The sequence below is a fragment of the Armigeres subalbatus genome, chromosome 1 (genome assembly GCF_024139115.2).
Source record: "Armigeres subalbatus isolate Guangzhou_Male chromosome 1, GZ_Asu_2, whole genome shotgun sequence".
Lineage (NCBI taxonomy): Eukaryota > Metazoa > Arthropoda > Insecta > Diptera > Culicidae > Armigeres > Armigeres subalbatus.
The window spans coordinates 138,876,956-138,893,273 of NC_085139.1; the positions used below are offsets into that span (position 1 = coordinate 138,876,956).

Genomic DNA, 16,318 nt, shown 5'->3' on the forward strand with positions numbered 1-16,318 from the left:
GAGCGCCGGACAGCACCTCTGCAAAGATAGTGTTCACTTCCGACTCGCAAAGAAACAAGAAGGCGTGAAGCACACATAGCGAGGTGCGCTAACCAGATACAGATCGACTTAGCGAGCGTGGGGCGCAATCGAGGATGGAGATGTGACCTCGTGGTCAAATTGTTGATTTAGTTCTATCTGTTTAGATGTAAGCTAAATAAAAGAACGAAACGTCTTGAGAATTTATGAAATTCAAACCATTTCACAGGAATTACAGCGATGCCCTACGCGTAAAAAGCATGTAAAAAGGTTTTTTTAGGTTGTGAATGACATAAAACATCATAACATTAAACTTTTGTAAATAGCCTTTCGACACAACTCTGTTGTATGAGAAAAGTTAAAAAGATTAAGCCATCATTCAAGAAAATCAATCAGATTTGAAAGAGTTAGGAGCTTGTGATCAGTACCAAGCACGCCAAGATTAGAACACTCGTTATTGACTTCCAAACATTCTCAAACAGTGGATATCTATACTGCCGGTGGAAGCATAATTGTCCCATGTTTGCTGGGATTCCCTATACACATGGGACAATTATGCGTCCACCGGCAGTATAGTAGCTACATTATTTCTTTCTCATTTAATCAAATTAGCCTCCATGTTGATCCTTACCATATACCAAACCACTTACTCTATAGTACTGTAGTAGGGGGTTACTCTTTAAGCGAATTCTATATTGATGCTTCCTTCCTTATCCCTATGGAAAAGATTGGCGGGGACAGGAGTAGTAACCCTCATGTTTTGTCATTTCTATCTTAGATTAAAATCAATGAACTCTCAACCTTTATTTCTCATAAAAATCTGGATAAGGATAAAAAAATACATGAGTATCACTAGTGTCCTTTCTACGAGGTTTTCATACAATATTATTATTATTTATTCAGACTAAGGCCGAAGTGGCCTGTGCGGTATATAAGAGTCTTCTCCATTCGGCTCGGTCCATGGCTACACGTCGCCAACCACGCAGTCTACGGAAGGTCCGCAAGTCATCTTCCACCTTGCCCGCTGCGCACCTCGCCTTCTTGTGCCCGTCGGATCGTTGTCGAGAACCATTTTCACCGGGTTACTGTCCAACATTCTGGCTACGTGCCCGGCCCACCGCAGTCGGCTTTCGAAAACTCCAAGTGCGCGTTGATCCTCCACGAGCATCGTCCAGGTCTCGTGTCCGTAGAGGACTACCGGTCTGATGAGCGTTTTGTAGATTGTCAGTTTGGTACGGCGACGAACTCTATTCGATCGGAGCGTCTTGCGGAGTCCAAAGTATGTACGATTTCCAGCCACTATGCGTCTCCGAATTTTTCTGCTGGTATCATTTTCGGCGGTCACCAGTGAGCCCAAGTACACAAATTCTTCTACCACCTTGATTTCGTCACCACCGATGCAAACCCGCGGTGGGTGGCTCATATTGTCTTCTCTTGAACCTCTTCCTATCATGTACTTCGTCTTCGACGTGTTGATGACTAGTCCGATCCTCTTGGCTTCCTTCTTCAGTCTGAAGTAGCTTCCTCCATCTTCTCAATGTTACGTGCCATAATATCTATGTCGTCGGCGAAGCCAAATAGCTGGACGGACATATTGAACATTGTACCACTCGTGTTAATCCCTGCTCTTCGTATTACCCCTTCCAAAGCGATGTTGAATAGCAGACACGAAAGGCCATCACCTTGCCCTAACCCTCTGCGGGTTTCGAAGGGTCTCGAGAATGCCCCTGAAACTCGAACTACGCACATCGCCCGATCCATCGTCGCTTTGATCAACCGTGTCAGTTTATCCGGTAATCCATTTTCGAGCATTAGCTGCCATAGTTGGTCCCGATCGATTGTATCATATGCGGCTTTGAAGTCGATGAATAGATGATGTGTGGACACGTTGTATTCGCGGCATTTCTGCAGTACTTGGCGAATGGCGAACACCTGGTCCGTGGTGGAGCGTTCGCCCATAAAACCCGCCTGGTACTGCCCCCACGAACTCCCTTGCAATTGGTGCTAGTCGACGGCATAAAATTTGGGAGAGTACCTTGTAGGCGGCGTTCAGCAATGTGATTGCGCGGTAGTTGCTACAATCCAGCTTATCGCTTTTTTTGTAGATGGGACACACGACACCTTCCATCCACTCCTGCGGCAAAACTTCCTCCTCCCAAATCTTGGTAATGACCCAGTGCAGCGCTCTAGCCAGTGCCTCACCATCGTGTTCAAATAGCTCTCCTGGTAGTTGGTCAACCCCAGGGACTTTGTTGTTCTTCAGGTTTTCATACAAAGCTAATGGAAATGCTCTGAAGTTTTAAGCTAAATGATTGAATCATCCGCTTTCAATCCAGCCTACCCTAGTAGAGTAAAAGTGCCGATAGTCGTGGGTGCTCCTATAGTTGCGGTAGAGTAGTTTTTAGCAAATCTACATATTAAACGTAGCAACCCACATTGTTGATCAATTAGGTGAACTGTCACGAAGGTACCCCGGGGCAAGTGGGACCTAAAAAAACGTTAGTTCAGCAAAATTGTTAACACATACTCAGAAAAAAGGTTATTTCAGAACATTGGAAGCCATTTATTCAATTACAAAAATATTGGTAGTGCAAGAAATAAATTTACCTTCAGAACCCACTTACCCCTTCAAACGGGGCAAGTGGGACCTATCCAGTTTTCTACTGTCGAACGAAACTTATTTGAGAAATGTAGATGTACTGGTCATATTATTTCTGAGTATTAGTATATTTAGATCATAGATGGAGATTGGTTGAATGTCGGACTTTATTTGTGCAACAAGAAAGGGATTATAATGTTAGCAGATATGAAAACAAGACAACAGCCGCCGTTTTACTGTTTATTTGGCAGTTTTCTTGTTTACATTTAGCTTACTTTTGTAACAAATGTTTTAGGTGGCAAGGATAGGCAAATTTTTATACACTTTTCGTATGAATAAATATGTCCCTTTTTAGAACACAAATTATCACATAAATCAGTTTTTATTCAGGCGATGCGGAGTGTTTTTAATTTGTAACAGAACAAAATAGCCAATTTATGTGTTAAGCACTTTCTTTATCTGAAAATCTGATGCGAAGTTTGAAAAAAACAAAACACAAAACAAATCCTGTTGACCTATTGTAGAATAAATAGATTATTTGCACTGTAAACGGAAGAATATCGCATAGTTATAGCCATTGATTTTCTTCATGCGGGAGAATACACATTTTTTAATTCACTGTACAATACTTTTTACCAACGAAACAAACTGCTCTGATTCAGATCCATATGATAATATATATATTATATGAAAAAGGAAGTTATTTTTTACTAGACAATCATCTAAAAACAATTAAAATAGCTTTATCAAAAATGTTGTTCAAATATGACCCACTTGCCCCATGTATGTTAAAACTCAAGGACAAATGAAAATAGCAGATTTTGACTTTAATTAAAAAATTTTAATCGTTTTCGATGCCACACAATTATTTCATTGGTCAAAATATTCATTTTCCACGTCAATGATGAATTTAGAAACGACTATTTAGTTGGAAATCCATTGAATTAAAATAAAAGTAATAGATTTTCCCGGTAGTTTAAAGTCATGATCAAGCATTACAATAATGCAGTCGTACGCATGTTAGGACGGGAATGGGGTAAGAAACCCTAATTGGAAATCCATTGAATTAAAATAAAAGTAATAGATTTTCCCGGTAGTTTAAAGTCATCATCAAGCATTACTATGGTGCCTCAAATGGTTTTGATTCCAAATATGTTTGTGTCGGGTGAACTCGTTTATAGTTCTGCTTCAAAATTGGAAATTAAAATAACTTGAATTTAAAATAAAATTAAAATTAATTAAGCTAAATATTAGTTTTTATTTAGATTGAATTCGATCAAAACCACTGCGCTTCCTTCACACGCGAGTGAACAAGAGCCCTACCACATGACAAAACAAAATGTAAATAAGTCTCCAACTGAGTGCCGAATATAGTTCACCTACATAGTTGGATTTGGCGGTTGATATCTCGAGCAATGCAAAAATCGTGCGGGCAGCGATCCCACTAAAATCCTTTCAGGGTCTATTAACCTTTTGCTCGTATCCCTCCCATCCATAAAATTCTGAGCGGATAGCAAACAGGCTGATTATGACTGTTAGCTAGAAATAGCGAGAGATGTAATTGTCGAGAGGACGATTCAATAACTCGGCTTATCATGAAAATTCAACTTTGTTGTTTTCTTGATATCCGGTGCCGAAGATCGCGAAAATGGGTTAATCTGAGGATTTGAAAGTCTTTTATCGATGACTTTGAACTGATTAGTGGAAGAGGCAGCAGTGATTCCGAAGTTGTCCTCGCGCCGTGGTTTGAATTTTGAGATCGTAGATAGACGTAAAGTATATTTCGTGCAGTGAAAAGGCGTGCAAAAAATGCCGGACAAGAAAGGTTCGTGGCCTAAGCTGCATGTGCCCGATCACACCACATCGGACAACGTCATCGCTGACCCCACCATCAGCTTCAGAGGTGTCCTGGGTACGCCCGGAAGAGGGTATCGTACGCCAAAAGCGTGCCCTAGGCAGGGCGAGAACGAGACACCGTTCACCGTGTTCATTCGCTGCGATTTTCCGCCTAGTTCCGTCGAGGAAAGGCACCCGGCGGGTTCACCTCACCACCCCCCGTTCATCTCCTGTTCATCCGTCATCAGTCGCCGGGCGGCAGCATAAAAAGGTCGTGAGTACTCATTCGTGAATGTAGTGTTGTCCTTGCGCAAGTGACTTTGAGAGCCCGCTACCGAAGGTTGTACCGGTCAGCGCGGCATGAACGAAATAGCATGAACCGTCGCACGAAACCGAGAGATAGGAAAGCACACGATACAGAAACATAACCCCAAACACGCACGTTGACTAGCTAGATGATAGATGAAGAATGGGAAAGGTAGAAACAAGTAGAAATAGACACTGAATTATATTATAGCGCGCCGCGCCTAAAGTTAGATTCCTAGGACTTGTATAATAAATTGAATTGCACTGAAATAAATGAGCTTGAAGGTAGGACATGGGAAAATGTACATTTTAAAAATGGAGTGAAACTGGTTGAATGATTTTTAGGTAACACGGGAGTTCGGTAGTTTTTTATGTATAGGGGAAGTTGGCTCCGAAATCAACTGGAGTACTACCGAATCGAATACAGGTTAGTACAACTGGTGAATAGAGAGTAGAGGCTTGACCGATGATGATGAAACCCCCATTTGTTAAATTTAGCATCGGTCGACGATTGGAATACTTTTTCTCGCTATTCTCTTGTCCTATTTGGACAGTTGTAGTCAGCCAACTTGTTTCCCGCCCAGAACTTTTGAAAAATAGGAACCTTCTCCTGAAAGTTCTCGTAGTCGGGCACACTCAACCTTGGTAAATGGTCTCCCCTCGGGAGTGGCGCATAAGCCATTCTACTTAAAACGGGAACTCGTACGGCTGACGGGCTATAAATGGCGCCCAACGTGGGGCTTTTGTGAGGCGCGTTTGTCAGTAATAAACTCTGTTGATGACAAAGCGTATATTGTTAGGCGTTGCTCGAATATTGATTCCCTGTAGATTACTATACAACCTGCCCCCGTTACGTTGGGATATGGATACTCGGAAGTAGTGCGTAACGGTGTAAATCGCCATATCGCCAGTACAACACTGAAGCTGACAATATGGCGTCCCTAACCCCGAATCCCAAGGTGTCAGGCGACCCGTGCCGAGGGGATGAATGACCTGGGAAGTGAAACAATTAGCCACGTCGTTAACGGAGCCTGTGGAGGTTCCACAGAGTGAGTGCTGCTTTGGCGGCAAGCGGGTGGCAGTTGGTGGTACCCACATACCCCCAAGTGGAGCACATATGGTGCAAGCGAATGGGAGCTGGGGGTATTACTCGTAATACCCCCACAGAGTGTCGGGTGGTTGATGCTTCTACGGTACCGAGCGCTCCTCCTCGGCAGGTTTAGTCATCAACGTCAACAAAACCAAATCGTTGGATGTAAACACGGTGACTCCTTCCAGTTTTACAGTAGCCGGGCAACCAGTGGAGAATGTTGAAAGCTTCCAATATCTTGGTAGCCAAATGGCGTCACACGGCGGTACGAAGATCGACATAGGCGCACGGATCAAGAAAGCAAGAGCTGCCTTTGCGAGTTTAAGAAATATCTGGAAAAACAGGCAGATAAGTGAACGCACCAAAATACGAATTTTCAACTCTAACGTGAAATCTGTGCTGTTATACGCTAGCGAAACATGGTGTGTATCAGTGGAGAACACTCAACGGCTGCAGGTGTTCATTAACAGATGCCTGCGGTATATAATTCGGGCCTGGTGGCCTCACAACTGGATCTCAAACAACGAGCTCCATCGTCGTTGTCACCAGAGGCCGATAGCAACAGAAATTCGGGATCGGAAGTAGGGCTGGGTCGGCCACACTCTACGTAGGGGCGGAAACGAAATTTGTAAACAAGCATTAGACTGGAACCCAGCGGGACATCGCAGCAGAGGCAGACCCAGAGGCTCATGGCGGCGAAGCCTCAATAAAGAAATAAAAGAAGTCGACCGAAATCTAACCTGGCAGGTTAAAGCGATAGCCGGGCAACGCTCAGTATGGAGATCTTTCAAATCGGCCCTTTACACCACCGGAGGTGTACAGGATCCATAAGTAAGTAAAAAGCCATACCATCATGCTATCTGTATAAAAGCATTAAGCTATTTGTTTCACATAAGCTACCCGAATATGAAAGAAAAAGAGCAAACCAAAGTTTGGCGACAATCGAAGTGGGCGAAAAATGGCGATTTCTTCACGAAAATTCTTGTGAGGGAGCATCCTGTGCTCCTGAGATTGAGTGAAAATTACGACCCCTGCTGTATACAATCTATATCTAAATATCGAGCGACGCAACTATTTTTTTTTATCAATTTATTGACCTGTCATTACACGAAATAAACAGATTTGCATCAAAATAGCCTAAGGTTGCGGAAGTGTTCCTATAGTTGCGAGTCCCATATGAAAACAATGGGATTCGCAACACAAATTAAAAAATACCTTTGAGGATTTTTTGGTTTTCTCAGTCTTATGTAATCAACACGTTGGGTTTTGTTTTGCCCGACGTTTCAGCTTTTTATTTGTGACTTTTTCAAGGGTGTAACTACTCAGATATTTCAAATGATTGTGAAAAGATTTCAAATATATCAGTGATATATTCGGCGTTTTGCTGGCTCTTGTTTCAAAATCTACCATATAGAATAATAGATTCGATTAAAATCCGGTGAATTAGAAGGTCATTTCTTTTTGTTCAAAATCCAGGAATTATGCATTTACAGGCACAAATAATCATTTCTGCCTTTAAGTTGACACCCAGTATTGCCAGAAAGTACATTTGTTATAGCCTGTGACGCGCACAGTGCTACTGAGTCAGTCGATTATTACCTGTTAAAATATGCTGGGTCTAGTCTGCTCTGCTTATTTCATGATAGGTCATTGTATAGGACAGCTGAGTTTGTTCACATTTTGCACTGAAATTAAACTTTCTCCCTCCGCGTTCATCTTTCTCGTCTCCCGACGAAGTAATTTGGGTAGAACACCACTGCATAATAATCTCTTCAACCGGTTAATTTCTTAAGACTTCAATCTTAACGCATATTCGATTGACCTGTATTTCCTACAGTACCTCGATCATGGCTCTGTCTTCGCCTGCTCTAAGACGTGACTCTGTCGAACCATCGAACCATGTGGCTGTCTTATCTGCAGTCCATAAATTCTGCCCCACTTCACCTTAGCTGCGTTCATTGTACAATCTTATCCTCATTTATGCAACAAAGTACACTCAATTACCGTAAATCGTCATAAATGGGCACGTTGTAAGTGAAAAGTGAGCGTTAAGGCAGAAAAAACAAAACACCGTTTTAAACCACATGACCGGTAGACTCTGCCTCACCTACTCAACTGACTGAAAGAAAAGAGGCTTGTGCGCGCGCGTCAATAAGTGCTAAATTTATGGATAAAGATTAGCTTCCTTGACTTTTGCACCAGCTTGCTGTTACACAGCGACAGCAATGCGAACGAGGAAGATGGATCTACCATGCCATATTCTTACATGAAGCTTCCACTTGAAAGAGCAATGACGGTATCCACTGAACAAGAAATAGCTGGCTTTTGCGAAACAGTTCCTTCAGGGTCGCTGTGGTGTTAACTATAGTGACTTTATTTCACTATGCAATGAGCACGGTGTTGACAAGAGTGCCTGTCAAGTAATGTATCATTGCTGTTTGACTCTGCAGTCTAAGTTAATCACAAACATCGCCAATCAAAACATATAGAGGTAAGGACTCCTAACGATCAAATTTTCGAAACTAACTAGCAATGGAGTGGATAACTCCTGAACTTAATTTGATATTATTTTTCATGAATGCCATATCCTAACGGAATTATCAAATCTATTCCACAGATAAACAGACGTAACAGATGATTTCCTAAGAAAATACTGTTTATTTGCTTGACCATCATCTCGAGGATTTTAATATCCAAAACGCACGCCTCTAGGGTATGGTGAATAAATCCATTATAACCTATAAAATATAACAAGTAATAATTTTTGAAAGAAATGCATTTTGAAAATTATCGGAATTGAATAACTCTTGAATGATAAAACATTAATATGGATTTAAGAATATTTTTTCTCGTGCAAAAAGTGTTCATTAAAGCAAAGAAGCACTTCAAAACACAACATTTGATTCATGGCCCAGAGACCCATAATGTTGTATACTAATCGACACAGCCCGGCTTGCGATTAAATTGAAATTGTTATGAAATAAATTGAGATGAAGTTTGTGTTTACTATAATAAATATACTATTTGTAGAAAACTAAACCACTTTTGAAACTCTAATTTTTCAGCTATTCTATAATATCAGATCTGTTTTTGAGTTTCGGTGTTATTTCCAAAACATATATTTTGCGCAGGAGTTTTTACTATTTTATTCTATACGTTTTAATTTTTTTTAAGCCAACAAAACTTACGTTAAAATCGCTTGGTGGAATGATCTCTGGTATTCGTTTTTGAATAAATGTTTCCAGATTCATTAACAAGCGTTCACAACTCCCAGTGTTCTTCGCAGTTAGTAGCTATGTATTACTTCAGACAGCCAGTCGTGAGTAACAGCCCAGAGGATTATCTCGACAAAAACTTTCCCTCGGGCTAAAGACTTCTAAGCAGTGGTTAGGCCACCAGCAGCCATAAGTCACCTGTTATCGAGACGAATCGACGCAAACTGGGACACTTCTCTCATGTTGCACGATTCGGTACGGCTTTACTGGATACCTGTCCCTTGTGCATCAGTAGAGCCTAACGCTGGATGGGAAAACATAAACTTCCAATCATAGCTTTTCCCATCAGGCGTCATTACGGCCATTCACGAGTCTCGGCAAACCGAAGGAAGATATTTGCAGTTGAAGGAATGATGGCAAATATAAATGATTGCATGAATCATTTTTAACTTCAGTTCGTATGACTTGTATGCGTAAAAGTTGCGTTTCGTTTTGTTTAATTTTCTCATGACTAAAATCAATTTAAGTTGGAATGAACTAAATCTTCTATATATATATAAAACAAAGTTGGAATTTGTACGACCGTGCATCACTCAAGAATAGACAGCCCAATTTTGCTAATTTATATCCCTTTCCTTCTTCTATTTACGATGGAGTTGAAAAAAAATGACAATCAAAATCCAATATTTCCGATGAAATGGTTTGTCGTGCATTATGTATTTTAATTTCAATACATGTCATCTAAGTTGACATTATCAACAGATAACGGAAAGATCGATTATTAAATCATTATTAAAAATCATTATTAAATTATATTATAGTATATTATGTTATGATTATGTCATTGATTTGATTTCTTGCATAAAAACCGACTTAAGTGTGCTTAATAATAATATTAGAGTGTGGGACTCTCTCTCCAACTTCGCATCAATTAGTTCTTCTAGCATAGATTAAGGCTCTAGGTTAAGGTGCAGTCTGTAGAATAGTTTTAATACTTTCTTGTATCCTGAGTAATTAATTTTGTGAAAAATTCCAGGATTATGAACTCACAACGTATTTAGACCACCTGATCATTTGATCTGGGAACAGTCATTCCGGAATAGGTTGCCGCGGGGCCTCAAGAGGTCACAAACTCCTTCAGAAGAAACCCTGGGAATATGGGTATCAACATTTTTTGAATTTTCTCGGAAACATATTTTTTGAAGTAGTTGGTATCATATAATAGATGGCCACGGGAACGGTCATCCTGGAACAGGTTTCCATGGGGCCTAACGTGGCCACAAACGCATTTAGAAGGGGTATCAAACTTCTTTTGGGGGCAGCAGGGACTATGTCCAAGGGCTTGACGATCCCTCCCCAGGCCATCTGCGAGTTGTGGCGCCTGCCTAGGATGTGGTGGGGTTTGACAGTGGGCCCTGTTAAACCTCTATAAAAAGCTGCATGTATCCGCAAGTAGGCTCCGCCAAAGCGACCGTGTGCCAATCAAAGCGCACAATCTTAAGTCCTGGTGTTAGGTGGGACGCTTAACAGACCTGACACGTCGGCCCTCCGACGAGACAGGAAGTTTGCACAGGCCCAATAAGCCGCCTTTGAAAACAATTATTACGAACGACATAGAAGATTATACGACTCGATACAATCGGCAAAGACCTAGGCGACGAATAAAGGATCACGATTGGAAGCTTGGAACATGAAACTGCAAGTCGCTAGGCTTCGCAGGTTGCGACAGGATAATCTACGATGAATTACATCCCCGCAACTTCGACGTCGTAGCGCTGCAGGAAATCTGCTGGACAGGACAGAAAGTGTGGAAAAGCGGGCATCGAGCGGCTACCTTCTACCAAAGCTGTGGCACCACCAACGAGCTGGGAACCGGCTTCATAATGCTGGAAAAGATGCGCCAACGCGTGATTGGGTGGCAGCCAATCAACGCAAGGATGTGCAAGCTGAAGATAAAAGGCCGATTCTTCAACTATAGCATCATCAACGTGCACAGCCCACACGAAGGGAGACCCGACGACGAGAAAGAAGCGTTCTATGCACAGCTGGAGCAGACATACGATGGATGCCCACTGCGGGACGCCAAAATCGTCATCGGTGACATGAACGTTCAGGTAGGAAGGGAGGAAAAGTATAAACCGGTCATCGGACCGGATAGTCTGCATACCGTATCGAACGACAACGGCCAACGATGCATAAACTTTGTAGCCTCCCGCGGAATGGTAGTCCGAAGCACATGGAAATCACCTAATCAAGTAACGGGAATCCAAATGAACCACGTTCTAATCAACGGTAAATTCTTCTCCGACATCACGAACGCACGCACTTACCGCAGTGCGAATATTGAATCCGACCACTACCTTGTTGCAGTATGCCTGCGCTCAAAACTCTCGACGGTGTACAACACGCGTCGGAGTCGTCCGCCGCGGCTAAACATTGGGCGGCTACAAGACGGTAGACTAGCCCAAGACTACGCGCAGCAGCTGGAAGTGGCACTTCCAACGGAAGAGCAGCTAGGCGCAGCATCTCTTGAAGATGGCTGTTGAGATATTCGATCCACCATTGGAAGCACCTTAACCACTGCACTAGGCACGATGGCTCCGGATCAGAAAACCTTCTGGTATGATGGCGAATGTGAGCAGTTAGTTAAGGAGTAGAATGCAGCATGGGCGAGATTGCTGCAACACCGCACGAGGGCGAACGAGGCACGATACAAACGGGCGCGGAACAGACAAAATTCGATTTTTTGGAGGAAAAAGCGCCAGCAGGAAGATCGAGACCGTGAAGAGACGGAGCAACTGTACCGCGCTAATAACGCACGAAAGTTCTATGAGAAGTTGAACCGTTCACGCAAGGGCCACGTGTCAAAGCCAGATGTGTATAAGGACATAAACGTGAACCTTCTTACAAACGAGCGTGATGTGATCCAAAGGTGGCGGCAGCACTACGAACAGCACCTGAATGGCGATATGACAGACATCGGTGGCGGTATGGTAATGAACCTAGGAGCAAGCGAAGGACATACGACTTCCGGCTCCGAATCTCCAAGAAAACCCAGGAGGAGATCGGCCGGCTGAAAAACAACAAAGCCCCTGGAGTTGACCAACTACCAGGAGAGCTGTTTAAATAGGGTGGTGAGGCACTGGCTAGAGCGCTGCACTGGGTGATTACCAAGGTTTGGGAGGATGAGGTTCTGCCGCAGGAGTATATGGAAGGTTCCGTGTGTCCCATCTACAAATAGGGCGATAAGCTGGATTGTAGCAACTACCGCGCAATCAGATTGCCGAAAGCCGCCTACAAGGTACTCTCCCAAATTTTATGCCGCCGACTAACACCAATTTCAAGAGAGTTCGTGGGGCAGTTCCAGGCGGGATTTATGGGTGGACGCTCTACCACAGACCAGGTGTTCGCCGTACGTCAGGTATTGCAGAAATGCCGCGAATACAACGTGCCCACACATCATCTATTCATCGACTTCAAAGCCGCATATGATACAATCGATCGGGACCAGCTATGGCAGCTAATGCACGAACACGGATTTCCGGATAAACTGACACGGTTGATCAAAGCGACGATGGATTGGGTGATGTGCGTAGTTTGAGTTTCAGGGGCATTCTCGAGTCCCTTCGAAACGCGCAGAGGGTTATGGCAAGGTGATGGTCTTTCGTGGTTGATATTCAACGATACTTTGGAAGGGGTACTACAGGGATTAACACGAGTGGTACAATTTTCAATAAATTCCTCCAGCTATTTGGCTTCGCTGACGACGTAGATATTATGGCACGTAACTTTGAGAAGGTGGCGGAAGCCTACATCAGACTGAAGAGGGAAGCTAAGCGGATCGGACTAGTCATCAACACGTCGAAGACAAGATGTTCAAGAGAAGACAATGTGAGCCACCGACCGCGAGTTTGCATAGGTGGTGACGAAATCGAGGTAGTAGAAGAATTTGTGTACTTGGGCTCACTGGTGACTGACGGAAATGATACCAGCTGAGAAATTCGGAGACGCATAGTGACTGGAAATCGTACGTACTTTGGACTCCGTAAAACACTCCGATGGAATAGAGTTCGCCGCCGTAACAAACTAACAATCTATAAAACGCTCATTGGACCGATAGTCCTCTACGGACACGAGACCTGGACGATGCTCGTGAAGTTTTCGAAAGAAAAGTGCTGCGTACCATCTATGGTGGGGTGTAGATGACGGACGGTACGTGGAGGACGCGAATGAACCACGAGTTACATGAGCTGCTGGGAGAACCATCCATCGTTCACACCGAGAAAATCGGACGACTGCGATGGGCCGGGCACGTAGCCAGAATGTCGGACAGTAACCCGGTGAAAATGGTTCTCGACAACGATCCGACGGGAACAAGAAGGCGAGGTGCGCAGCGGGCAAGGTGGATCGAGCAAGTGGAAGATGACTTGCGGACCTTCCGTAGAATGCGTCATTGGCGACGTGTAGCCATGGACCGAGCTGAATGGAGAAGACTCTTATATACCGCACAGACCACTTCGGCCTTAATCTAAATAAATAAATAATAATTGTAAAAACATGCTTCCAAAACAATTCAAAGAATTTTGAATCCTATATTGCAAGGGTCTCCAGTTATCCTTGTGAGCAAAAGTGTAGATGCTAAGTTCAATTCTCGATCTAAGATACTTTTGAGTAAAAAAAGCTCTTTGGGCATAGTGCCTTTGTGCTTGCCACACAAGACACATAGCTATGCAATTGGTGGACTAAGAAAGGCTTAATTGATTTACTGTAGATATGCTAATAGAATGCAAAGTGAAAAAGCAGGTTATGTTCCAGTTGTATTGTAAAACCATTAGAGAAAAAGAAGATTTCCAGCGTTTCTTCTGAAGTTTTAGGCCACATTGGGTCCCACTGGAACCTGTCCCAGTAATAACTCATAAGACCATATTTCAGAAACAATTTCATGATTGTGTTTCCGCAGCAATTTCATGACCCATATTGCCAGAATTTCTGCTGAATAAGTTTGTGGACATTTTTTGGCCCCTCGTGAACCTGTTCCAGGATGACCGTAACGTTTTCAAATCATCATATGGTCCTGTAACTTGTAAAACAAGTCAAATTCCAGTTGCAACCCTTCCTCTAAGCTCGATTAAATAAAAACCGCCCGAGGAAATATAAACAGAAGTGCTCACTGCACCCTTGGAAGAAAATCTGCGAGCACGTCTATTAACTTTCGTAATTCATTATTTGAGTGGCTGAATGTGAGTCGAAGTCGTGACTTATTTATTACAATTTTGTGCAATGATAAACCATGCAATAGTAGAAAAAAGATCACCCGACTAAAGTTCCTACATATCTATTAAAGAAGCTCAAAAGAGAGATGAAATGCCGGCACGGGGAGTAATAATAGGAAAGTAATACCCACTTCTCATCGCACAGAGTTGAACATAATTACCGGAATCTGAAATGGAACATGGCGACCCACGCCCTGAGCCTATTCGGTTGCCAAGTTGATTGCGAATCTGGGTGAGCTGGTTAGGTCCGGTTACCTTTACTCAAAGGATGGGGGTCTTGAATGATGCTTCAATAGACTGCTATATACTAAAAAAAAAACTATATCTTGACGTTCTTTATACTTGCTCGGCGCACGATAATGAAGGAAGGAAAAGAATGTAGGTGAATTTTTCCTTCTGCTTTCTTCTTAGAGTTACTTGCAAGGGCGATTAAATCTGAATCGTATTTTAATTACTTCCATTCGAAACTCAGTGAGGAAATCTAATGGTGGCAGCACGAGCCTGACCGTTTAGATATTGAGTGCATCAACGCTGGGAACTTGGCTATTTGCAACATTGTCTTTCCAATTGAGAACCGATCGAATGCATAACTTTTGTGTATATTGCGCTTTGTTCAATCATATCAACTCATGTTTCCTGACAGCTTTTGGGCATAAGATAGGTTATTTGGGATCGTTAAGTGTACGTTTAAAGCATGATACCGCTCCTTCCATATTTTGTTAATAATCTACGATACCATCTACCTTGTGGAAAATTTCTCATCGAAGTCAGTCCGTAACCGTATTATATGCCTATAGTGTTACCTGATCGAAGTATCTAATCGAAACATAATTAACAAAAAGCCAGCCCCGAGACAAAAGAGTTTGCGACCTATCCTCCTATATCACTTTCGATAAGTTATGGCTGGAAAGTTCAAATTAACCGACCTTCCTTCCATTCCCGCTGCTTGGTGGTTGCGCTGTTTTCCGGTGAAGTGAATGCTGCATGGGCTATTATATAGATGTTGCACATATGACAACGCCCCCTGGCGGCGACAGTAAACGTATCTCAGATAAAAAATGCATAGCTGTGTCCGCGCTTCTTCTTATTGGCATTACATCCCCCCCTGAGACCATGCCGCCTTGCAGCTTAGTGTTCATTTAGCACTTCCACAGTTATTAACTGAGACGTTTCTAAGCCACATTACTATGATTGCATTCGTATATCATGAGGCCAACACGATGATACCTTCATGCCCAGGGAATTTGAGAAAATTTTCAACCCAAAAATGTCCCAGACCGGAATCGAACCCAGCCACCTTCGGCATGGTCTTGCTTTGTGGCTGCGCATCTTACCGCACGACCAAGAAAGGTCCTGTGTCCGCGCAAGCGGTTACCTATTCACCGAGTGCATCATCAATGCTTTAATGTCACTTTCTTTCTGCAACAAACATCGTTTCATCGATTTGTAAGGTTTTGTTTTGTAAGGTGCATAAAGATTATCAACCAAGTTATACTAAAAGCAGCTTAGCTGGAGAAATTTATTTAATTTAATTTTTTAATTTTTTCAAAGGTGGTTTCAAAAATCGTACGATTTATATATATTATAAAAGCAATATTTTTCGGAATGTTCAAGCCTTAACGGATGTCAATCATTTAAGTATAGCTAAGGATGGAATAAAAAGCGTTTTAACATTTGATTAACATGAGTGGGTCGCTCGGTCCATACTTTTTATTAGACGATATTCAATCATTTGACTGGAGAATAAATGAATACAAAAGGTGGCATTGGGAAGCGATATCCGGAAAAGAATTTTGATGTCCTCCTCCATTCAAATCTTTGTCGATCAATTTATTGTTTTGCCTCTATGTATGATCTGTATTCCGGCGTTGGCTGACGTAGAATTAGATTTCAAAATAGAAATCGATGGTTCATAGCCTGGCGGAGCTCAAACCAAATTCAATTCTATCTGTTGAAGAAAACGAAAATCAAATGAAACAGC

The 16,318-nt window shown here is 42.6% G+C and overlaps 1 protein-coding gene across 3 annotated transcripts in view; it reads right to left on the reverse strand.

Annotated features, from left to right (window-relative positions):
* Nucleotides 1-16,318, reverse strand: part of LOC134205174 (cadherin-99C) — a 584,755-nt gene that overhangs the window by 276,507 nt on the left and 291,930 nt on the right. The gene's annotated exons all lie outside the window — the stretch shown is intronic.